Below are 26,870 nucleotides of genomic sequence, written 5' to 3'. Positions count from 1 at the left end.
AACTGAAGTCTTTCCTATGATTAATAATGTCCTTTTTTTATCAGATTATCAGGCAACTTCTGTTCAGCCATTTACGAATTACTGGTATGAAAGGTTTAACCCACACCACACCCCGTCTTCTTTGTTTCTAAAATTTTCCATCTTCCTGCTCATAAAGTTTAGAGTCATTCAAATGAGAAAGCAAGGAATTTGCCAGGTTAACCGGAGTTTTCTCTAGTTGTTTGAAGCATTGACTAATTTAGTGCTGCCTCTCCCCTCTTGATTCAGCAGTCTGAAAAGGAGTCTCCTATACTTTTCCCTCACTTTACAAGATAAGAAATTTGAAAATATTTTTGGTCACCAAACATATGGACACACATGTTCTTATTAAAGCAGTTAACTACAGTTGGAAAATTGCCATCTCAGTATCTGTAAAGCAGCAGACTGCAGCCTAGTTACCTGAGCAAATAGTCTGATTAAAAAAAAAACAACTAAGCATTACTAAATATATCAACTTGACAATTAATAATGTTTTCTTCAAGTGCTTATTGTAGGTGTTTGCTCATAACTATGTATTGAAATCAATTAATAAATGTTAAGATGTCACATTGTTTTAGTAGCAGTAGCAGGATTAGTTGCTTTTCTGTTTAAGTAAAGTAAAACTGTGGTACTTTTACTCAAAACTGTCATACCACAGGAGCCTCATAACGGCCCATACCGTTGTATGCTTGGTGGTCTGTGACCTCCTCTTCCTGGGGTATAAATAGGACGTGACACAGAGGTCCATTTCTCTCAGCCAGACTTCAAAGTGGGAAAAAAAATAAAAAGAGAACATGCCATTCAAGTAAAGCAGATCTGGGATCTTTACAGGTCAGGGTTTATAATGCATCTGTCCCACCGTCACATATTGTTGAACTGGGTGCTTTGATCAGATCAGGTGAGGTCTCCGCTTTTAATTGCTCCATTTGGGTTTGGTGAAAAAGCACAAAGTGTTCACTGTTAAGAACAGTGGATGACCCATGATGCTATGGGCTGGTTTCACTTCCAAATATTCTGGAAAGGTTTTTAGAGGAATGGTTAAAGATAGTTCCCTGTCTATGTTTGCTGCCAACTTGTGATGTGTTACAGAGGAAGGATAAGAAGAGTGATTTCTTTATACGGAATCATTTCCCTTCTTGATAAATGCAGTTAAAAGGGGCCCAATTTTTTAGAATTTTTTACTTAAGCTACTGCAAATCATTTTAAAGGGGCTATTATGCAAAATGGACTTTTTTAGCTTTATATTTTGTTATACTGTTATTGCCTCCTCATAAACAAACCTGGTGTGATGCTTTGATTCTAGCGCTTTTGCTAGTCCAGGAGGCCCCAAAAGGTTTCAGACTACATTCAGTCATTCACCACTTCACACACATTCACACACTGTAAAGTCTTTCAATGCCAAAGGTCATGTAGTGGAAAAGCTGTAATCTAAGTTATCATACATATGTGGAATTCACCATAGCCGTATGATTACGGTGCAGTAACGATTCTCAGTTTGACACAAAGGAAACCCTGTTGTGATTGTGCATGCTATTTGATTAATTTTACAGTTTGCTGAATTTAGACAGGGACCATCTGTTCAGAGCTGAGCAGTGTACAAAGTAACACAAAGAAAAAGAAAGCCCAGAAACAGGTCGGTACTGTTCAGAGTTACGCCACTGCCTACAGCTCAGCGTTGTTTTGTGACAAGTCTCTTAATAACCAGTGGTCAGGTTGTTTTGTTTTTCTCCATCTCCATTAGACCGCATTAGATGACCAAGTAGGAGAAAGGCCACACTCAACAGTGAATGTTGGCACTGACTGTAAACATGAGGACTTATTTTTGAATGTTAAGCCACAAATGTTCACACTACTTCCCGATTTTGCTGCCATTCTCTTTCAACCTGTAAAGCTAATTTCAACAAGAAAATATGTTGTATGTAAACTCTGAAAAACCTAAACGTGCAACTACTCATGCATTAAGAACATGATGAACACAAGCTTGACTTGTGCTTGATGACTGTGACCTCAACAGGAAATATGGGGAACCTCCACCGGAAATGCAAATGCGACTTTTTGCAGGTTCTTTAGAACTAGGCCTGACACTATCCGTCAAGCTGAGGCGTACATGCTCTCTTTCTCCTTGCAATACTTGTGCCTCTTGGTGTTTGCTTAATCAGTACTTATGTTCCCAAAGCGACTGTAGACGCTTTGAAAACAGTTAATTATTATTGTATCCGAATTAGTACCACATGGCAGTGGCACAGATCTGATCTCTTTCTTTTGTGTGTGTGTGTGGGGGTGAAAATATCAGAATTGGGTCAATTAGGCTACTGTAAAAAAGCCAGATGTAGGTCACATATAGGCAAAAAAGCAGATTATGTCACATTGGCCTGCTATGAGAACATAGCCTTTTAATTTTCAGATGGTGGATTGATCAGAGCTAGGTGAGAAGCTCAAAGCTTCTCCACAACTTCATGCCTGAACTTTAAGATGTTTCTTGGTCTTCATGATGATGATTGTTTTAATAAACCTTTGAGGCATTCATAGAACTGCTGAATTTCTATTGAAATTAAGGTACGTTCAGGTGGTCACACTGGATTTTAATGAAGAGCATTAGAGAAAATTAGGATAAATAACTACATATTTGTGGACTCTTTTCGGTTGTTTATGGAAAATCATGCATTATATTTTTATCTTCCTATGACGTATGTGCTACTTTGTGTTGGTCTATCAATACACTGTAAACTGAGAAAACATTGAAAAGTTCAAGGCAAAGAAATATTTTGAAAAAGTCCTCATATATATTTTATATAATCGTTTGGCATCATTATGCTTTCTGCATGCTTTTAGCCCTTCGCATGACTGACAATTTCTCTTTTCCAATCTCCTCGTTTTGTTAATAATTATTTATATTCATTCCCTCTTCTCCCCTACAGGGATGAAATGAGAAGGGCTCCTCTTAGTGAATTAGGTGCTAATCTCTCAATGCACCAGGGACTAATTGACCTCATTAGCTTTGAGTCTACTGCCTCTAGGAAGAGATGTACTCTTTAGCACAACCTTTGGGATACATGCTACAGATGCTTGTTATTAAGAGTCTTATTAAAGCAATTTAAGTTGCTAAAAATTTTGATTTCAATCAAATTATTTTTGCACAGTTAAATATTGCCTAAAATAACAAACTGCCTCCTTTTAGCTACAATCATTCTTCTCAAAATTAGTTCTGACACTGAGTTATGGATGTAAACACAGCTTCAAAACCAGCAATGATTGAATTATTGGTCAGAGAAAGTTGTTGTTACACAAAGCTCCCTGGATTGTTTTCCCTCCGCTGAGTATGTTTGATGTATTTAAAAGGAGCCCAACCTCACCTCAGATCTGAGGCCATCGAACGTCGAGAGCACATGACCTTCTCTTTGGGTGATGCCTCTCTTCATCTTTCACTCCCAGGACCTCCTTCACTCTGTATTGTGAAGTGAAATTGTAGAACGCCGTCCTGCTGTAGAAAAATAACAGAAATGAGGAGGGTGCCACTGCGACTGACTGTCTAAGCTCTCTCAAGGTTCAAAGGTGTTTGTGTTTGGCGTCATCAAATCGGCAGGAGACTTGGCTCCTCTGGTAAAACTATCCACTGGAATCTGTGAGTAAGCATTTTAATGCTCCTCTGGGCTTAAAGCATGTGGGAAAAGGCATACAGACAAAGTAATTATGAAAAAATATAAGTAAAAATAGTAAATAAAAACATTTTATAAACAAACAGCTAGATAAATAAATAATAGTGGTTACAGTTATTTTAATACCTTATGTGCAAAAGTCATGAGATAGAATTGTATATGTCAAAATGTTTCTATATATTTAAATATTTATTGAATCATATTATGGATCCTGTGCTGCAGTGCACCATAAAAAAGGGTTTCCTTAAAAACACCAAAGCATGTGATTGGTTAACCTGGACAGGTAAGTCATAATGACTAAAGTTATGGTAGCTCTGCCCACTGACTCGTTTAGGTAAATTCATGTTTCATTAATTACGTAAATAAACACTGAAACAGTCAACATCTTTCATTATTTATTTATTTAACAAATTGTCTGCATTTGTCTTGAATTGTGATTAAGATAAGATGCATTTAAGTAATTTGTTATAGCTTATAAGTGAAAGTCTGTTTTTGTATGAAAGATGATAAGATTTATGCATTTACCGTTTTTAAAATTTTTGTTTCAAGAACTTTCACTGGCTTTTCAGAAAGTATTTATTGTGATATGTATGATAGTATTGTGTTTGACCTTACTTTGGGACACATCTATCTTTTTTGACATTGTTTTTTTCTAGATAAGAGCCTTTCTCTTTTTTTTGCTCAAACAAGCATCAACATTTTCTACTTGGACTACGTGTTTCTACGTTAACACCTTGTGCACTTTTAATGATAGCTTTATAATTTTGGCTGAGGTTCCAGGAGGAGCCATGGTAGGACACTATAATTAACGACCAGCAGCTGGTGCATGGCCAGAATATTCTGTGTAGATCTTGTGCTCAAGGATGCCTCCTATGTGAGCGCAAGTATGCAGGCATAAATAGAACCCTATTAGTGATTGTTTGGTCACGTTGCAAACAAAAAGTGACTGAATGCTTTATTAATAGGTAAACAGTAAAAGTATTCAAAAGTATCCATTAGACTTTAAAATTTTGTCACATTACTATAAACTTGATTTGTTTAAATTTGATTTTTTTGTGATCATGAGAAAGCAATGCATGATTGTCATGTGAAAGAAAAGGAAGCATGATTTAAAATTTTTTTTTTACAAGTAAAAATCTGAAAGGCGAAACATTTGTATATAACCCCTTTTTGAAAGGGGGCCAACTACTTTAAACTAATTTACTCACCAACTAATTTTCTTTTGTCTCGATTAAAAATAATATTTTTAAGTAATCTATGTAAGATTACGTAAGAAAACAATGCATTTTTACCTAGTCTAGGTTATAATCTAACAAACTGTGTGAAACCCCTTTTAGTATTTTCCTCCCACTTAATTTAAATGCATTTACACTTTGTGATAATGATGAGACAATAGTCATGTATTTTACTCAAAAGTTCAATGGATACTTAGATGAAATAAGACAAAGATTTGTCATCAGTTTCTACTAAAACCTATCTATTGATTTAAAACTTGACTCATAAAGGGTGTGTTTGCTTCAGTAGAATAGTGGGAAAAACAAGTAGCATGAAGTGAAGTTTCCACTGATTAATATTCTGGTTTGTTTTTGTGTGCAGCAACCCTCCACATACTTTACACATAATGTGCTGTGTACTTAGATGCCGTTATTAGACTTTTAATTGCAGTGTTGTGGAAAAATGTTGGCAGCTTGTGCTGGACAGAAATTATTTTTCCAACTTAGAAAAAGGAGGAAAACTGATGGAAACTCAGAAAAAGATGCTGCAGCTGTAAACCGATGTATGTTTGTTCTTTGTTTTTTACAAGCCATAGTTCTTCAGCTTTCATTTTCTTGTTATATTACGCTGTGGACTGGCAATAATTTACTGTCATCTCGATCATTATTCAGTCTTAGATGCTCTTTTTTTAAGACTGGAAAAGGATGCAGTCTAACTTTAGCCATTTGAAGAGCTGCAGCACAACATGGGTTGCTTTGGAGTGCCATTAGAGGATTAGAGGAATACCTCTTCACCCTGTTGGAGAAAATTTTCCATTTCCTGGGCAACTTTCCCACCCACAGCCCCTCAAAATGATCTACCTTTAGCATTGTGTGATTAAAATAAATGTTGATACAATTACAGTTTGAAGTAGAACAAATTATTTATACTTGAAGGATGCAAAATGATTTATTGAAAGTGCTTAATATCCCTTGAATGTAATGGCATTACATAGCATGTTGCTGATAGAAAGCTTTGAGTCAAACAGATTTGTGTGAAGTGACCTTTTGTGTCAAACTTCTTGATCAGAAGCCATGCCGAAACACCCTGCAGCCAGTGTGAGCCGATGCTTTCTTCCTGTGAATGTTTGAGAGCGGATGGTGCAACTGTGTGGGTGTCTTGCTCTCTCTTTCTCCCCATTTCATATCCAGAGTATTGTGCTTGCTATCATTCAAGGACATTATGTAACGCTTGTGAGAGCACCCCATCTGGAGAAGTGCCATTGAATTGAAGAGTTTGCAGAAATCACTGCAGAAATGAAAAACTTACCTGTGAAAGACATTAGTAACTAAGGACACTGTACTGGCAAAAGAGGAATTTGCTGTACATCTGCTCGATAGCTTTAAAGCACAAATAATCTTTGTAGCATTTTAGGGGATTTGGAGTTCATGTTTAAAGATGTAATTCACATCCCACTTTATCTATTTGTAATTATTTAATTCCAGGCTATGCAGATGTAAAGGTAGGTGTTTTAAACTCACTCAGTTGAGCTGAAGTCTGTTGATGCAGTTTTGTTGTTGTGGATATGCATTCGGTGTTCTACAAACATGCAGGATTTGCATGCCAGAGTTAGCCTTGTAGACATGTCAGTGGCTCAACAGGCTGCTCATTGTGCTAAGCTGGTTAATGAGTTATTAGCTACCACTGGCTCTCACATTAATGGTGGATTTAGTAGAAAAGGCATGGATTTGGGCATGAAGTCAGTTTGAATCTGGATTACAATAGGGAGCCACTAAAAATGCAACTACTGACCAACTGAGAGCCCTGGGCAAGCCTCTCCTTCTGCTGTCCCTTACACAACCAAACACTCACCTACCCCTCCAAGAAAGCTTTTGGAGATAAAAATGCTTGTTATTGTACATTGGAGGGATTTTAAAAATATTTTTGAGAAAACTAAGAATCCTGTTTTTTCACTGTTTTCATTTTCTTTGTCTTAAAACATTTTTACTGCAAAAATCGGTATAAATATTTGTATTTTTTTTATTAATATAAATCGAACATATTTATTTATTTCAGCATTTCTACACATATTGTACTTTTCACTAGGAGATTTTTTTTTTAGAATAGAATTTGAACCATGTGACTCTATACCAATGCCACTTAAGAAGCTGGAAATATTTACAAAAAAAATCTTAAATGTAAAATACGGTATATATGCAGCTGTGAAAAAAAATGAAGAGACCACTGCATTGGACCCCATTGAAAACTTCCTGGTTATTCCATCAAATATTGATTTCTGAACTCTTCCTGAGTTAAAACATTAGTATTGCTGTTTCTCGATGAATATGAACTTGTTTTCTTTGCATTATTTAGGGTCTGAAAGCACTGTGTCTTTTTTATGATTTTGAGCATTTCTCATTTTCTGCAATCAAATACTAAATTTCTACTTTGAATTTCAGAAACATGTTGTCAGTAAATCATGGAATAAAAGAACAATATTACTTTTACTAAAACATATACCAATAAAATGTAAAATCAGAGAAAATGATCATTTTAAGTGGTCTCTAGAGCTATGTAGTTTTGTGTCCTGAGTTTGTTCTTTGCTTTTTTTTGAGTCTGCTTACTCCAGTTAACAATTAATTGATTACTAAATTAGTTGACGGTTATTTCAATAACCGATTCATCTCGATTAATTACTTTAACCTTCTGAGGTTTATCATGGAGGCCATTTAAATCTTTTGTTGCTTACCCTTACATTGGTTAGTTCTGCCTCTCAGGTATTTTGATTAGGACGTCTATCTATAGCTTAATACATAGAGGGTGTGTTTTTATTTGTTATTTCCAGCTTATAGAGGGATTATACTAACAACTGCTTCATATTGTTGTGTCGGAAATATTTACTTTTATTGGTTGGGAAGTTATTGTCATTTTCACATTTTGCTAGTCCTGTTGCTACCTGAAACTTCATTGTATTTTATCTAGGATTTTATTTGATACATCAGCACAAAGTAGCAATAAATATCTGAACAATACAGTGTGTATTACAGTGTGTATTTTTATTCAAACCCTTTTCTCCGATACGCCTATAAAGAAAATCCAGTGCAAACGAATGACTTCAAAACTACTTAATTTGTGATTTGTGAAAGCTTGTTGGAGAACGATTTATAAATATAAAGGGTCACAGCAGAGAGGTCAAAGATAACATTGTTGGAAGGTTTGAAGCAGAGTTGGGTTATGAAACAACAACTTACAGAACACTGTTTGGTGACCCAGAAAATGAGTGTAGAAAGGAACTCTGGTCCGAGATGACCAGAGTTCAGTTGAGATGAAATTTGAAGTTTATGGCTAACAGGTAAAGAAAGCCCTATGAGTTGAATAGACTTTCAACTCATGGTGTTGAAAGTCTATGAGAAAGTTATAGGCTTTCTGGTAGAAAGTCTATGACTTCATAGTGAAAGTCTGTAGAGAAAGTCTATAGTGATTCATAGTGAAACACGGTGGTGGCAGGATTGTGCTCTGGAGATTCTGTTCTCCAGCAGAGACAGTAATGCTGGTAAAACCTGATGGGAAGATGCGGTCCCACTCAATCTGACTGAGCTTGAACTACTCTTCAAAGAAGGATGAGCAAAAAGACTACTCTTTGAAGAAAAGAAAACTACTTCACTTGTATTTCCAAGTGAAGTAGTTTTCAGACATTTTAGATGACCTCGTCTTTAACTCAACTAATTTTAGAGGCCTCACCTTGAACAAAACACAAACGAAAAGGCTGAAGTACATTTAATTAAAGAAGTGACAAAAAGCGACAAACAATACAGTTCTTGAGTTTTCTATTCTTCCAAAAATTTCATTTGATCATTTCTTCTTTCTGAGTTTTACATTTTAAAATAAAGAGGCGATCATGTAGAAATTATTCTTTTACAAAACAGCCAAAAAAACTGGTCTTATTAAAAAAGTCAGATAAATGTTTAAGTACAATAAACTCCTCCCATGCTGCTCAGCATTTGACAGCAGCTGTCAAGCAGTATAGGAGGGCCAGGAGCCAGGGAGCTTTGAAAGGTACCTGAGGTTGCAACACTGGACACCTGGTTTGGTTCCACTTGCAATAATTAAAAATAAATATCTGGAAGGTTTCTCTCACTTTTTTGATGCAAATATTACTTATTTTTATTATGCAAAATTACTTAAATTTGTTAGTACTTCTACATATGTAATAAATCCACATAATAAGGAAATAAAACCCAGTTAATATCTCCCCCTTAAATTAAAAATTCTCCATAATGAAAGTTAATCTAATCTTCCTGGAAGGATCAGGTGTCTGCCATTCAAACCTCACTCACACAGATCATTTATGAAAGTGTTTCGCAGATCTCTGCTGTCAGCAGCTGGGACGCTGATGTTCAGTGGGGAATCTCAAAGCTGTGGGCTCAGGTGTCTCATAGCCTGAAAAGACTGCTACTCCAGTGATGAGGCTAGCTCGTGTACCATGTTTGTCTTTTGAGTGTTGTAAAAAAAAAAAAAAAAGATCATTTACGTAATGCATTTACCATTCCATTTGTCTCATGATGTTCTTTTTACATATTGTACTCAAATATAATCTGTAGAATAGAACTATATTGTACGATATAAAAACAGATTGTTCTCATTTACTTCTGTGCTTCGTTGACTGTTTATCCTGTCAGCTTAAAATCAGAGGTATTGTGTTTTCTTGCAGCATCCGTCTCTGACTAATTGTGCACTGGCTACAGGTTCCTTTTTTGTGAAGCTGTCCTTGCAGAGTTGTTAGAGAAATGAGTCACAGTTACTAAGGAAGTGAAATGCTGTGCGGTCAAGTGCATGTTGCAGGGTATATTCTGCCTTTGCTTCAGAACCCTGAAAACCAGGCTGCTGTTTTGACATCTCAGATCTGTGAAAAAGTATTTAGACTTGCAAATTATGATGGGAGGAAAAAAGCAAGACCTGAATGTTAAAAAAAACAAGCTCATCTTTTGGCAAACTGGTACTTGAACACACAACACAATTTTGTTAAAGTTCTCACCTTACAGGATTTAAATCAACATTACACCCCAACAACTGGCCTTTTTTTTGCTTTATGTGGCAAACATGCCTGTCTGTAATAGCAAGTGAACTGAAAAAGCGCCTGTCTGTTCCTGTTTTATGTCGTGAGAAATTGCATGAATGTGAACGTATTTGGAATAAAGGGCAGCGAGGTTGTCTTGTTGTATTCCCACAACTCTGTAAACATGTTTGGCATGTAGAGATGCATGGGCATTAAATCGAACAGGATTAATATTATGGGATGTCAGAAAACAGACTGCCAGTAAGTTAACTGAACTTTGGTTGGTGATGGAAAATTTGCTCTTACTCGAAACTAGTTTCAGATGCAATTCAAGTACTGATAAGAAGTTCCTGTGTTGGTTTCTTTTTGTAACAGATGGTGGTGATTCACTCGCGGCAACTGTTTTAGGTACATCTATTCGGTTGCTTGTTGACACTAAAAGCAGATTAGCTAATCACCTGGCATCAACTCGGTGCATTTAAACATCTAGACACGATGAAAACGCCACGGTTCGGTTTGGGTTTTGTAGTGTAGTTTTATTTTTTCTGAACTTTGTGTCTAATTCAGTGAGATTACTTTTTAGAAGGGGTTTTCTAATTGTTCTTAGTTATTATTAGTGAAATATTGTTTAGTTTCAGTGTATCTTTTTGTTATAGTAGTAGTTTTAAATTTTTTCATACTTTGGTTCATTTTTAGGTGAAGAATTCAAAAAAGTCAATGTATTGTGATAATGTGTACATAGAATGGGCTTACCATTTAAAATTTTTTATTAAAATCTTGTTGAACAATTGACTAGCGATATCTCAACTTTTGCTGTTGCCATTTTGCAGACTGCCGTAAGTTTTGGCGGAAAGATTATGGACTGCTATAATTTGCAGACAACTGATATAAACTGCTTGTGTGAGGAAAAAAATAAATTTCACATCCATTCAAAATGTTAACAAATAGATTCATAAGCACAAAAATAAAGGCCATTATATCTCTAATTTCAGTATGTTTTAGAAAGTTTTTATAAATGCATGATTTAGTTCCAGGTTGTTAGTTATAGTTTTCCCCCATTAATTACCATTTTTATTTATTTCAGTTATCAAAAATATTTTCTCAATTTCAGTTTTTGTTATTTTGTTCATTTTAGATAACCTGGAAAGACAACTGGCTGAAGTTCAAACATCAAGCATGAGCTTCAAGTCTGGGGAGAAAAAAAGGGCTTCAAAGTAATTTTAAATATGACATGATTGTTGATACCAGATGGGCTGGATGGATGTTTCAACATCTCTCCATTAATAGAGAAATAGAGACAATATCCAGTGAGTGACAGTTCTGTGGATGACAGTGCCTTGTTCATGTCAGAGGTCAGAAGAGAGTACGCAGTCTGGTTTTTAGATGATAGAAAGTAGCAGTAACTTAAATATCCACTTACTACAACAAAGGTATACAGGTTATCATCTATGGTATTGCAGGAAGTCAACCAGCAAATAGGCTACAGTTGCAGTCGGCAATTCTAGACGCCACATCAGTCACGAGCTGAGGCTACAATTCTAACAGATGCAACAGAACTGAATGAGAACACATTGCCTGATCCAATGAGACTAAGCTGCAACATTCAGATGGTAGGGACAGAAGTAGGTGTGAAGAACATGAAGGTATTGATCCATCCTGACTTTTATTAACAGTTCTGGCTGCTGCTGCTGGTGGTGTAATAGTGTAATGGTTGTTTTCTTGGCACTCTGGGGCTTTTATTCCCAGCTGAACATAATGCCAACACTTTAACCTACATGAGTTTTGTTGTTGATGTTTGGTTATTACCATCTCTTTGTTACAATAGTATACTCATCTTCTGATGGCTTCTTCCAGCGGCATAACACACTTGGCCACAAAGCTCGAATAATCTCACTGGATTCTTCAGCATGAACATTGTAGCATGGTTGTGTAGCCAATGAATCTGCAGTGACAGTGTGATGCTGTTACTCCTTCAAATACTTTGTAGACAAAGAATGTGTCAGAAGAAAAAAACAGATGGCTTAAGACATAACAGAATAAACACATATTAGATCTTGAAATAAACCTTAAATATCATCCAAAATATATGTATGTCAGCATTGGGAATACAAAAACCGGTGTGACTGGTAGAACAGAAACCATTTCACAATTCTTTGTGTCATAAATTCATAAATTAACTTATTGCTCTTAGTGGTTTTCAAATATTTCTACAAAGGAAAATGTCAGAAGTGTGACATGCACAAGTAAATGCAGTGCAACTAGAAACCTTCAGAAGTCACATAATTAGTAAATCTAATTATGAGGGCCGAGACTTTAACAAGTTAGTTTCAATTATTTAATTGAGTAGATTTTAACACATTCACAATTTTAATGCGTTTAATCTAATTTTTTGATTAAAATGCTATTCATTAATTATATACTCTACAATTAACTCGAGTGGAGCTGGTGGAGATACTTTTTAAAAGACTTGCAGCTGTAATTACGTCAAAAGGAAATTGAACAAAGTATTGAGTCAATGGGGCTGAACACAGATACACCCTTTAAAATTCAGAACTGTGCATTCTTTTCCCTTCACTTCATCATTATGTGCTATCAAAATTTCTGGATGTAAGGCAATGAGATGTGAAAACATTTAAGGGTAACAAATAATTTTATAAGACCCTTGTTGGCATTGCCTAAACTCCAAGAATTTCACGTTTTGGTTTTCTGTTTTAAACACTGATGTACATCAGTTGAATTAAATATGTGTACAGCACTGTCAGACTGTGACTCATTTATGGGAAGGGCAGCAGTGAAACTCAAGTCTTTTCAAGTCATTTTCTTTGTGTGAGCCTGCAGACAGATGCTCGGTAGGAGTAACCCTGCTTTCACACAGCTTTGCCAAAAACCTCTCCTTCCCACTCAGCCACAGAAATCCCGGAAAAGGTACTGGTGTGTAAAAATATTCCCGTGTTGCTTCTCAACGGCGACGCTTTCATTCACATTCCTTGGCCCACAGCGGCAAAACACAGGGGATGGCTTTTTCAAAACGTGCAACTTTCGCCATCCCTCACACAAAGCTTCCTTTGAGATCCAATAACTGGCATGACCAACATAAAGACCATCACTGAGTGCGTTTCAGAAGCTTAGTCGAACACAAATTGTATGCCAAGAGCATGAAACAAAGTGTGGGCTTACAAATTTTAAAAGGGCCGTTAAAGACACTCAGGGGAAAACCAGAATGCTATTAGTTGTATCCTCAGCTACCATTCAGTGTAGTCATCCGTGGCTCTCAGAAGACATTTGAGGTAATGAGATCCCTATGTGCTCGCCCTGCGTCACTCCGACCGTCCGACCTCTGTGCTGCTGCAGGATTTTAAATTGAAGGCTTGGACTGTGGCGTGCCATGCAACGCTAAGAATATGCAGTCAGCATTTTTTCCCCCCATTGTGCACATGAATTATTTTTCTTTGCAGAGCTATTTATCTAACAAATCTTTCAGCGAGCAGTTATAAGCATTTCACAAAGGTGACTGGTTTTCAGTGCATCAAAATGTTTATTGACAATATTCTAATCTAGTGCCACTGAACTGGAAAAGTCATATCCTAGAAGTTTATATCCGTGACATGAACTGACATGTGTTTTGTTTTGGAATAAATTTTATTTAGTTTCCCTGATGACTCGTTTAAGATTACTCCTCAGGGCTTGGTGGGGTTCGGTTTTTGTTTGTTGTTATTAAAGATAGGAAAGAAAAGCTTAAAACAAATAAAATGCATCAATGAAGCACTGCTAATCAGTTTATTACTTTTCCACCAAAATTTTACTGTCATAGTCTGTTTCATTCAGCAAGATCCACTCCCCCTCAGCGCAGATGTTTTAAGAAAGAATGAATAATTCTTGGCTTCTCACCCACAAGCTTTACATGAATTATGTAAGCCTTTTCTAGTGGTTACAAGGATTCACGTCTCCTTCAACTGCAGGATTAAATCAAAAATCCTGTTTTCTAGCAATCAAAGCATCTCCAAAAGGTTCTGCAAATAAAATTAAACTCCATGAAGAAAAAAACTGAAACACGATCAGTAAGTAAACTACCATGTCACCACCATATTTTAGTGGAAACAGCTTGTTCAGGTCGATGTGCAGTATTGGTTTTACTCTGCATCTTTATAGCCAGAGAGCAAAACCTTCTATGTGTGCAATTTACTGAATTGGCAGGGCTGACTTTTGAAGAGGAAATCAAGTAAGTCTGCTCAAATAGAGTGATCAGTCAGGTTGGGAACACGTTGAAACATGCTTTCTCTTCAGCCATCAGATATATCAGGATACATGGTGAAAACATTCAAGTGTTTGTTGTTTCTTCTCGTGGATTTTATTAAGAGACATTCTTTTGAAGTTCTGTCAATATTTGTTTTATTTTCAGATTTGTTGGTTATGCAACTAATAGGATGTTAGAAGAATCAAAAATTATTTTGTGTTTTGTGCAAATGTCTCACAAAAATTACATATGTACCCATGTTGTAGACATTGTAGCGTCTACAACATTGGAAAGACGTCTCTTTAGAGAGATCTTGCTCAGCCGAGGCTTTTGAAATTGTGGTATTTTGTGTCCTGGGTGCAGACGCAATTTAATCTCTAAGACTGGGTAATATTTTTTGCACTATTTCTTATTGGTATTTACAAGAAATCCCATTAGAGTAAGTTAACATTTGTTGCATGACTAAATGTGTAAGTTAAACAGTTATTAATACTTTTGCATTGCACTTTACGATTTCATGCCTGTTAGTGTCTGTTATTTGACAATATGTGTAACTGGGTTTTATTTGAATGTTATAACAAATGGGAAGTTTGACAAATTTGGTTTATTTATTCTTCAAATTTATATAGTGTAGTCAAAAAGTTATTTTTCCTTTATTGCTACATAATTTATATTACTCTCAACAGTTGGTGGTTACCATAGCAACCAGTAACAGTCAGCTTATCCACTTTTTCTGTTGCTGTCTGTAAATGTGGTATGTATTAGGGTCAGCCCTGTGTTTTCTTCACAAGTATTATATTTTAACATGTTTTAGACTAATTTAATTATATCTAAGATTTTATGTCTAATTTTGTCGTGTTTTGTATGTGTTTGCATTTGTTATCATATTCAGTGTTGTGCATTTCAGCTGTGTTGAATTTTACAACTGTTAACTGGTCTATCAATGTCTTTCTCTGTAGCTAGTTTAGGTTTATTTATTGTATTTTATTTCATGTATAGAAACAGAAGCTGCTGGGCTGATGTAAACCACTGACTTGAGATTCTCTCTTCTTAGGTATGTTTTAATTTTTAGTAATGTTTCAGTTACCAGTTGTGTGATAGTGATATATATTTTTAGAACAGGAAATAGAATACACACATATATTTAACAGTATTTCAATTTATGTTAAAGATAAGGTTAGTAATGTGATCTTTCTTTCTTTGTTTGTTTCTTTATTTCTTTCTTTTGATTGCAAAACTATGTAGTTGTAATGTACTGTGCAAATTTAACTTTTCTTAGAATTAGCCTCAGTTTTTAAAGTAATTTCATGCACATTAACAACATGCTATTTTTGACAGGAGTCAACCAATGCAATGCACACTATGAACTATGAAAACATTTAACTTTAGATATAAAAGTAGATTGTGGGAAACACGCACCAGATGGCCCTGTCAACAGCCCGAATTTGATAGTCATCTGGAAAATTACCATCGTCACACTGACCTTAAGCTGTCATCCATTTCTTTTGAAGCGGTGCAGCATGATATCTGCATTAGGTTCTTTGTAGCTGCGTAAACATTCCCATTGCTGTACTGGTTTCAGATGTTGAGGTTTTCTGAGTGGGATAGTGGTAGTGAGCTGGCTGGACTGCTGAGGAATAATTATGGTGGTGGTGAAAAAGGCGCCTTTTTGCTCCAGTGTTATGGGAAAGAGTGTGGTACGTTTTGAAACCTGAATCAGGGATGTGGCTGGTGACATCAGCTGGAAACAATGATCCCTGTTGCTGGAACAGATTGTGTCTATTCTTCATTTCAATGGGGTGTGCATTATTATCATGCCCAGGGCTACATGAAATTAGAAAATCTTGTGCTGGTGGTAATATTGCAATACATGCCTATTTTCCTCTTTCCTTTTTCTCATTGGTGCTTCCTTAAGCACTTTGGGAAAGATCTAGTGTGAGCATCTTCTGACTGTCCGACTGACTAAATATTGCCTTATGTAAAATTCAACTTTATATTCACAATATTTTGTCCAGCGTTAATTAGTCTTTAACCTCTAATTGAAATCTTTCGCAGTCAATTGTCTTCTAAAGTCACTGAATTAACTAAAGAATCCACCTGTGTGTAATTTAATTTTCTTGTTTTCTATAAATCTCAAATATACATATGTTTTTAGAGAATATTAGTAAAGAAACATCATTAGGACCATGGAACACCACAAATGTCAGGGATAAAGTTCTGGAGATGTTTACATCAGAGTTAAGTTACAAAGCTATATTATTTTAGCATCTCATAGAGCTCTGTTCAACACATGATAAAACCCAAGACGTACTAAGACATGCCTGTCTTCTTAAAACGACAGAGAAATATCCAAGAGGCCTAAGGTGTTTCTTCAGTGAACACTTACACAGCTCTTTGTGTCTCATTTTTGTTACATTTGATTTATACTGCAGCTGCATGTCTAACCTCTGCACCTGGGGGTTAGAAGAGGCAGCGAGGGTGCAGCAATGCATTCTGCTAGAGCTGCACCTGAAAAGTTTGATGCATTCTGTCTAGTAACCTAAATTCCCTTAACTGTTACCCTACCTGTGTTATCACCCTAATCTGCTAGCGTGGCGCTGTGCTGATATATTCTCTCCCTTTTTTAACTAATCTGTCTTGACTCACATATGTTATTGCACAATGACACACATATGGATCTTTTGAGTGAGATAACCAAAGAATTCAAACTTTTTCAGCTTTTTTTTCTAATTTTTTTTTACATAAACTGATGTTTGAAAGCCTTTCACACATAACTCTGACAGGCATCTCACAAAGCTCTGTGTGAACTGAAAGCCCTTCATCCTGAAAGGCTTTCAAATTGCTAATTATGATATTCACTTACAGCTAATGAAAACCCATTTCAGCTTAGAATGCATTAAAAAATTATACAAAAGTATGAGATTAATGAAAAGTGTGTTATTTTCAACATGTACTTTTAATCTGACAAATGAGCCTCATCGAAACACATTCAGATTTTTTTTAAAAGTATGGCTGTATGTTTTATGGTAGTATGCTAATCACAGTAAAGTTATTCTGGGTTTATTATTAAAATTGTATGGTTTATTCTAAATTAAGCTGAAAATAAGCTGAAATATTTATGTTATTGTAATAATATCCTAATTTTGAATTATATTGAGACAACTGACATTCTTATAATAACCATTTATATACAGTAATTTATTGGAATTTGCATTTGCATTTATACCAGTTTATTACCTTTTGAGCCTTGTGACAGTCACACTGAGTGTTTTCCTGATTATGACTTGGGTGACATTTTCCTTTGAGGGAATGCAGGTGTTTTTAAATCCAAACGGCATATGAGAAGGAAATGGCTCAGACTAATTTAATCAGGGCTATTTCACTATTGGATTTGTCCCTTGGCTGATATGTCTAGATTTAAATTCTATATATTTTTAAACCAATAAATTCCTATTTTTACCTGCTGTTTGTGTCAAGCAGAAAAACAGATGGCTACACTTGCAGCAGTTTCAGCCGTTGCTTGATTTATATATAAGTGCATGTGAAACATTTGACTAATAACAGACAGCTTCCAAGTACTGTTTTCTCTTTTGCGCTTCCTGTATTTATTATAAGCAGAGGCATTTAAAGCTTAAATCATTGCTGGAATAGCATCCTGGTAATATTGTTAGGTGCAAGTCACTCCTTCTGGTGAATGCGGTTAATTTAATACCAGTAGCCAGTACTGGGAGAAATGAGGAGACATGGCTAGGGGCAGGGTATGATAATCTAATCCACAAGTGTGCATTGCTGTACATAGATCAGTCTTCTATTTATAGAAAGGATTTTTTATATTGCTGCAGGATTACAGGAGGCCGTAAAATACTAACCTGATCTGACCTGGATATTTGTTCTGCAAACTGATTAAAAAATAATGAAATATTATATTCAGCTAAATATTAAAGTCACATAAGTGACTATTTTTGTGAATATTTTGTGAAGTGAATATTTTTATTCAAGGTAAAAATAATTAAATGTAATTGTTGCTTGGTACTAAGCTGCTGTAACCGTCTTTCCTGTCTCGTCTTATAAGTTGGTGCATGTAAAATTTCACTTTATATGGATGTAAACATGAGAAACACATTTTGTGGATATTTAAGTCCCGCCACATCCACGAAGCCTGTGTAACGCTTTTGATGTATTCCTCATACATAATGACAATTTTACAAAGAGTGTAAAATCTTGACAGTTCCCCTACATCAGGACACAGATGTGTTACTTTAGTTGGGATTTAAGCATCTTGTTTTATTCGCCTTTTTTACCATTTTTTTCTAATCTGGAGATAAAAGTTGAACATCTTTGTTGACACTTGTTGCAGAGCATGTCATGTGAAATCTGTCATCTTGATGGCTCAAAGCAAATTTCAATACCAGATGTTAGCGGTTGTTGTTGCGCTTGTGTGACTATATCTGAATTATCCAGGATGTGTGTTAATAACAGAGCGTATGAGTCACTGCAAGTGGTCAACTAATAAGAAAAACAAATCTAATACCATCAGATCAAGCATTCAGCATCAAGAGGCGTGTGAGCCTTCAACAAAATGGTTTCTTATATTTATTTGGATTTTATGGTGAATTAAATAACTGGATTTAATTAGGATGTGATTGACATTATTTCACTACAACCTATTTCTTCTTAAAATGATATTTAGCATATAAACCAAAAATGTGGATTTCAAAAAACTTGATATTCATGAGTCATATTGTTAAATCACTACCAAATTATTCACCCTGATGATTCTCGTACTGTTCACTCAGAGAAAAGTGATAGTTACATTGATTCACGTGTTTCACAATGCACTTATTTTCTGATAAATAATAAAGCCACAAAATGTGTCAGAATGACATATTGTTTTTAATATTTTTAGAATGAGAGTCCATTGTTGTTTTGATTTATGAAATGCCAGTCATGTATATGCTCATGTTGTTTACGTTGGACCTCAAGTGCAATAATTCAGAGTTGTGTGAATAGCTGTGTTTGGCTTTATTTTTCTTTCCTTTAAAGTGTTGTCTGAAAAATAGAATCCTGAATCTATGCAAGATGAGCATCTTCTGCTTCCTGACAATCCTCACAGTCCAGAACCGCAACATTTTAGTTAGAAACAAAATGGTGTGGACAGATTAGTAGACAAGTAACTATTTTATCTGTGAATGAACTGAATTCACATTTTAAACATTTAACAATATTTCAAGTTAAGTTACTGGAAATATTTAATTGATAAAGTTATATATCTAGAATTATTTTTAGCTCATTTAATGTGTCCAAAACAAAACCTGTAAAATCTTTAAGTTCTTAGTTTAATTGAAATTTGACATTGATTTAAGGAATTTAAAATAGGAAACTCTGGTGGGTCTCCTTAGTTACCTCTGTACTCCACAAAGTTTTTAGGTGAATCGGTTTGGTCCTTTCTTTACCAAAATCACCTTTAACCCTGGAACTTTGCAACACAGACTGGGAAATGCATTTGCTCATCCTTTTTTTTTCTCTCTTCTTGAGGCCAGGGTCACTCTTTGTCCTCTTTTGTCCTGGCTCATTGAATGCAAGCACAAAGACAGTCATAAAAGCAAAGTGATTTGCTGTGGAAAAAGATCTCTATTTGCAGCTCTCTATAAAAGGTTTTGAATTGGGAGTTGGTTTGCTAAACATATGATCTCTGGATAACATTAGTTTATTACCCATGAGGTGATTTCCAGTCAGCACTCCATTAGGTCTGGAAGTTAAATCTCAAATGAGGACACATTTTTTGATGACTATCTACACTATAGACATGACTCAAAAGTGATAAGAGCATTTGTTGCATCTGGAAGCATTTAATAATTATAGGTTAAAAAATTGATCATAGCAGAGTGAGAGAAACCTGTTTGGTTGGTTGAAACCTGGGTATCTCATTTAATTTGTTGACATTCTGCTCAAATAACTAGCTAGAGATATTTTAAATGCTTCCAAATCCTCCTGAGACCCAGAGAAAAAAAGGTTTTTGAATTTATTTTTTTTTTACACTACATGACTCTTTGGAGTGAAAAAACATCTCTACAATTGAAACAATTTCAAAACATGTTTTTATTTATTTTTTAGAGTATGTCCTTTGGAGAGGACATTGGGACTCTCTTGTGGCAAATATGAACACATTTCAAGGCCCAGGATGTCCTCTCTAAGGACCAACAGGATTTAACACAGTGGCATGTATGGTTTCAGAGTTATGAACAAAAAACCTATGTCCTCCACAGAGGACAAAAATGTATTGCTGGGTCTCAGGAGGATAGCGGATCAGCCTTTCTTGTAAGTGAGAGGAAAGTGCCATAGCTTATTTTCAGCCAGCTGACTGGCAATACACGACAACAGGTGGGGTGGAGCATCACTGCATTGGCCACAGGGAATTTTATCACTAAGACACTAAAGCACAGTAAATGATGGTTCCAACATCATTTTGTTCTTTGTCTTGCTATCTTTTGTCCTTCCTCCTCTTGTATCCCAGTTTTTATGGCACATAGTATCTGTCACAGTTGCTATGCTGGAAACAAACATGAAGCTGTGCCTTTCCCTCCACACACTGAAATAGAGTGAGAGCAGGAAATGAGCTTTCTATTGACAGCAGAGCGAAGTTCACGTTGTTTTTCTCTGAATGATTCAGTAATATCTCTAAATCCCTACAAGCAGCTTCACTGTCCTTGTTTCTGCTCTGTGACTGTGATGCTCAGTGATAGTTCAGCATAATTATGAGGACCAGTTGCAGCTATAGAGTTCTAGCTGTTTGAAGAGATAAGGACGATCTATAACAATTTATATCCACCTTGTTTACTCATATAGAGCTTGCCCAGCATGATCTCCCAGACTGTCAGGTACATTGTGATCCTCTACTCAGCACAAAGCAAACGCTTCATTTTAAAAAACGAGAACGTAAAGGAAGGAGTTTTGTTTTATATTATTATAATTCGATTGTTGTCTATGCAACAGAATATTAAGGATATAATTTACTCTGTTACGACTAAAACTTGACGTATCATTCTGGACACTCTACGAAAGTATCCAGAATGTTTTTGCATTTTTTTTTCAGGCAACAACCACAGACTTTGGCTTATTTAATTTGGAATATATGTAATTTGAAGGACAATTATTCATGACTCTCTATGAATTTAAGTCAGTATTATCTAGAACCAATGTTGACTGCGATTACAGGATACGTCTCTTCCAACATAAAGAGAATAAAACCATTCTCCATTCTTCAATAAAAGGTCACTTAGACTGGATGTGAATGATACCTGGGTCAAGAGAAAATGCATTAGACACTTTAACGACTCAAATAGTCTGACTGTTCTCAGATTATTTCCTGCTACTCCCCAACCATTTTTTCAACTGAAGAAGCCTTTTGAATGAAAGACAAAAACAATAAAGTCCAGTTTCCTCCTACCTAACCACTTACGATTGTCATGTACTGTAAAACGTGAAAATCTACACCAGTTTAGACATGTTTGTGGAAAATGCTGCATGTAAACTGCTGTGGATCTCTGCAGTTGCTCCAAAGTTACTTAATGCGTTCTTTCTTTGATGATACTGTGGTAATACAATAGAGGATTAATAAAGTACATACCTACATGCTGTTTATTCAATAATGTCTTCCAACAAACCTCGGGGGGCTACATGGAATAGCTGAATGCACACTGGAATTAAGTAGAGTTGGACTTTACTTGTAAGATGAATTTTTAAGTTGGTTGGTTGTACTGGATTTTAGCTAAAGCTCAAAGACAACAAGTGACTGAATATAAACACACACTTTTTAGTTTTTTATTTGTAAAAAAAAGAGAGATATATGTAATTCTTCTTCCACTTCATAATAATTCACTCGTTGTCTTGGTCTATCAAACCGAGCTCTAATAAAATATAGAATAGAATAGAATTACTTTATTCATCCCAGCAGGGAAATTACTTCGCAGTTACAGCATAGAGACAAGACACACAACAACCATATGTCATTGTTAGTGGTCCTAAAAATTCCTTTGGCAATGAAATTGTTTAGACACAACTCATACTTCTTGTAGGTGAGTTTGCTCTAGGGTTGAAGGATTGTAAGGCACTGTTCGAGTTTATCACTGCTCTGAACCTGGAGTGTCGGCCAGAACACCACTTAGGCCAGGATTCAGCTCAGGACCAGATGTTAGGATGAGGTACAGCAGATGGAATAATGAAGACACGAGGCAGGATCCTTTAAATTGTTCTGTATTCCAAACTGTATTACAGATCTTGATCCAATTGAACATGGATGGGCATAAATGTTCTTTTTCGGTGTGTCTGGGTGAGTGTGTGGTTTTCTGTATTTTTGTTTTCGCATAAACAAAAATACAGAAAATAAGTTGAAAGTGTCCTATCATTACACATTACACCATGCCATTATACCCTAGATAAACTAAGAAGGAAATAGATAAAACCTAAATAAGCTCAACCTCAAAATCACTATTAATAAGCAAAACTAATACAGGTTAACTAATAACCATGCCTCTGCGCCCGTCAAGTAGATATGCATGTTCAGCACAACGCTCTACAATACACACATATAGCAGATGGCTCGGACTTAGCAACAGGTGAAATAATAGCAAACGAATAAACTTCAAATCACTCATTTAGCTGCAGTAAACACTCAAATATCGCAACTTACTTATCAATGACGCGCACTTATAAGGAGAACACACATCTTGCAAGTCTCTCCCACGTGTTAGCACAGTGGCTCGGCTCCCGAACCTCCCCACCAGATATCAGCAACGTTGGCTACAATGTGACGACGTCATCACTACGGTATGCCTTAAGGCAGTGGACCCCAACCCCCCGGTACCGGTCTGTGGACCAATTGGTACCAGGCTGCGCAAGAAATAATTAAATATTTCCGTTTTATGTATTATCTGAGTCTGAAGGATCATTTATTTTGAAAATCCTTTAACCGGATTCCCTCGGTTACGTCTTGCGTGCCAACATTGAGCCCACAAGCAGCAAAAATGAGTAAGAAGGGATGTGAAGTGGTGGCGCAGGGGTTAAGCACAACCCACATAAGGAGGCCTTAGTCCTCGATGCGGCTGTTGCAGGTTCGATTCCCGGCCTGACGACCTTTGCCGCATGTCTTCCCCCTTCTCTCATTACCCACTTTCCTGTCAATTAACTATCAAATAAAGGCCACTAGAGCCAATAAAACCTTTAAAAAAAAAAAAAAAAGTGTAAGAAGCGGATCAGATGTCTTTGGAAAGTTTCGTTGTGAAGGGGAAAAGGCCCAGAGAAGAGACAGGGGGATGGATTTATCCTGGTAGGTGATTCCCACAGACCAAGCCCGCTCTGCATGATATGGTGACCGGCTCGCTAATGAGGCTTCAAACTGCCTCGCCAGGTAGAGACCAAACACCCTGTGCATAAGCAACACACCTCGGGTGTTATTGTCTTATCACTCCCAGATGGGTCCGTCTCGTTGCAGAGAAACAAGCTCAGGGCTCCAGTTAATTTTCCGTTATCGAGAATTAAAATTTTCATGAAAATAAAATGTTTGTTTTGTGGCGCATCTGTATCTTATTTTGATAAGATACACAAGTATCTTATCAAAATAAGATATATCTGTTTTGATAAGATACGTTACCATAGTGACCAGAGTCAGAGAGAGAGGAGTGTGTAACGCTTGGGTTGCATTTAAGGGAGGAGAGGAGGCGGCAGACTCGTCAGGGCGATCAAAAACGCACAACCACACTGGTACTAGGAATTCCACAGTGTTGTCCTTTAATAAACACGCTCTTCACCAACCTTACAAAGCCCGGTTGAACGGCTGCTATAATATCAGGCATGAAAGTGAGCAGAGTCCAAACAACCCGTAACATTACTAAAGAAAGCTAACATGTCCGTCTAGCATGTTTCTCCCACGCTCTCTACAGAGAAGCCGTGGCGCATACTTGTGACGTCATTAGCAATACTAAAGTATCTTAAAGAGACACTACACAATTACGGCTGTTATAAGTGGAGTAGAGCTTGTGAGTCTTAAGTCTGGTTCACACGGCACGATTTAAGAATCGTCGGCCGATTTTCCAAACCTCTGTGACCCCACACGATCCGGTAAAAGTACAACAGGTTCGATCGGTTCGTGTGTCCAGCCACACGGCAGGAGCAACACACCACACACGAACCGATTCCACTCAGGAACATTCCGATTCCAGAAGAAAATCCCGTAAAACCCCCGACATACATACGTGAAACACGGATGACGGTGTAGAAGCAGTAGTGATAGTTTGTGGACTCATTTTAAGTGATAAAAAACGTAACAAAAAGAAAAGGCGTTTGATAAATAACGGTGGGTGGAGCTGCACTATTTGCTGCACTGTGCACTAACCCGGTGTTCTCGGCATAACACCGGTCGGCGGTGACAAAAAGGTTGGGGACCTCTGGCTTAAGGGACAAAAGTAACCCTGAACAGAAATCACGTAATACAAACACTAGTACTCAACATCAAACTTAAACTATTTATGGGTCTTTTGAACACTTCTGCTTACTTTAATTTATGACCTGGTACTCAAATTGATGTAATTTTTCCAGTTTGTGAGCTGCAATAATAGTTTGTCTAAATTCACAAGCTACATCCAATTCAGTTTGACTCTTGCATCTCACAGAGCAGCCACATATGTGGGTTTGTTGGTTAGTCTTGTTAGTTCAGCTGAGTGCAAATTAAAAGATTTTGAGTGACTGTTTAAGTGGTAACTCCACAACTGTGTATTGTTAGGTAAATGACTCCAAAGCAGCTGGCCTACTTGTGGATGAAGTCATGACTGTGTCTGCTGACCGTTGTGGCAGAGATGAGCTAAAACCCTTCCACAAACAGAGATAAGGGGTTGCTTTATTGTTGCCGTTGCGTAGTTAAGGTATGAATAAGCTTTTTCCTTCCCTGAGCAGTCCGGATATTTATATTTCACTCTCACAGCCGTCCTCTTGAGTCATATATTCCCTGATAATTTGTACCTTAGTATGTTAAAACATGAAAACAATAATCATTTTAAAAATGAGTACGGATTTACTTTTTTAACCTGAATTAATTTAAAGATGGTGTTCATTCAAAAGTCTTAACTTGGGTAGTTTTACTACTTAAATGTGTAAATCCTTGATTGCTCATGTTCTCAAGTCAGCTCAATTTTATTTATAGAGCTTATTTTGAGCTGATTGTAGGGTGTAGAGCAAATATCTTAACTTGAATTACCTTATGGTTTTGTCTGGATTTTCACAAGCGCATGAAGTTGAAGCTGTGAATTCATCAAGAGATAAATAACATATTTCAGGTTATTACGACCTAAAAGAATAAACTCTCTTTTGTCTCTTTTGACCCAGTAAGTGACTTTATTTATAAGGTTAATGTCGGCAGAAACAGAAAATGTATAAGTGTCTATTATCAGCATATGGAGGTACTGTTCTGTCAAATAATAAAGCCAAGTTGTTATAAAATGTTAGTTGTTAAAGAACAGTAACAAACATCATACAAGACTGAGTTAACTTAAGACAATCAGCTATGTAAGTTAATTATTAGGATTTATTGAAATGCCTATTTAAACTAGAGGAAAGAGCTTTTATTTTGAAACAGGAAATAGTACTGAGATGTTTTGTTTTGAGCTGTAATTGGTCTCTGCAGTTTATTTCTGTTTTCACCTCTTATTGTTTCTCTGATCGGTTTTGCAGTGTCTGATTCAAATGTAACTCTTTGCCTTTACTTACTAAACGGTGAGAAACTTAAGACCATTTTGAAGCTCCTGTCTCTACAGTGGCTGCAACTATAAGTTGATCCTTACGACCCATGCTGATTTTTTTTTTTCTGATTCAAAATGACAAAATAAAACTAAAACACTATCTTTAGGAATGAAGACATTCAAATGGGAGCAGAGCCTCTGAAACGTAAATAATGTCCAATAACCGACCAGAGCTGTCTTTGTACTGTGCGTGGTTCTTAAACCAGACTGCTAAAGAGTCAAATAAATAATAAATACACATTTAAATGATTACACAAAACACCTCTTTGCATTTTCACAGAATAAGAAGAATAGACATTGATCTATGGCTTTGAAGTGTCAAGTTTGAAACAATTTAATCTTTTAAAATGCTGTTGTTCTTATTATTGCCTTTTCCTTCCAGGTGCCTGTAAGGACCACCTATCTGCTCCGTTACATCCTTAATCCTCATCGGAGCTCTGCTGACCTTTGTTGCACTCCTCATCAGCTCCTGTTTTTTTTCCCTCTTCTTCCTTCAAGCCCTCCTCCCTCCTCTCACTTAATCTTCCCTCCTCTTTTGTGTCTCCAAGCCCTGGGCTTTATTACTCAAACCCACTGACAGGAGCAACGCACAGTAGTTGGCAAAGGATGAGGCGGGCTTGCTTGCCAACACCAGATAGTGGATAAAAGACACAAAAAAGACTAGCAACAGGGAAGAGCGACAGAGAGAGATAGAAACGAAGGGAACAAGTGTTGGAGGGAGCTACAACAAAGCTGTGACAGACAACAAAAACAATAAGGATGCCACGACAAAGGAAAGACACAAGTTTTACTTGATTGTCATGAGCTAGCACCACGGTCCTATCAAATAAAGGTTGGTAATTTTTTTTTTGCTTTCTTTTATAGTCAACTTTTGTTGTGCTTACTCAAAGGAAGTGTTGGAGACACACACTTCTGCGTTCTGC

The 26,870-nt window shown here is 36.5% G+C and overlaps 1 protein-coding gene across 3 annotated transcripts in view; it reads left to right on the top strand.

The window, feature by feature from the left end:
* adcy7 (adenylate cyclase 7) overlaps positions 1–26,870 on the top strand; it is a 63,682-nt gene that overhangs the window by 4,194 nt on the left and 32,618 nt on the right. For 2 of the 3 annotated variants that reach the window (XM_028014380.1, XM_028014378.1), the window contains exon 2: positions 26,330–26,779. The gene's annotated coding sequence lies outside the window, so the exon portion shown is untranslated. Of the gene's footprint in view, positions 1–15,157; positions 15,213–26,329; positions 26,780–26,870 lie in introns of all 3 variants that reach the window. The other variant, XM_028014379.1, reaches the window with a different exon arrangement.

This window comes from Xiphophorus couchianus, chromosome 4, assembly GCF_001444195.1.
Source record: "Xiphophorus couchianus chromosome 4, X_couchianus-1.0, whole genome shotgun sequence".
Classification (NCBI taxonomy): domain Eukaryota; kingdom Metazoa; phylum Chordata; class Actinopteri; order Cyprinodontiformes; family Poeciliidae; genus Xiphophorus; species Xiphophorus couchianus.
Note: the sequence above shows the minus strand (reverse complement) of the source record. Positions and strands in the feature narration are given on the sequence as shown.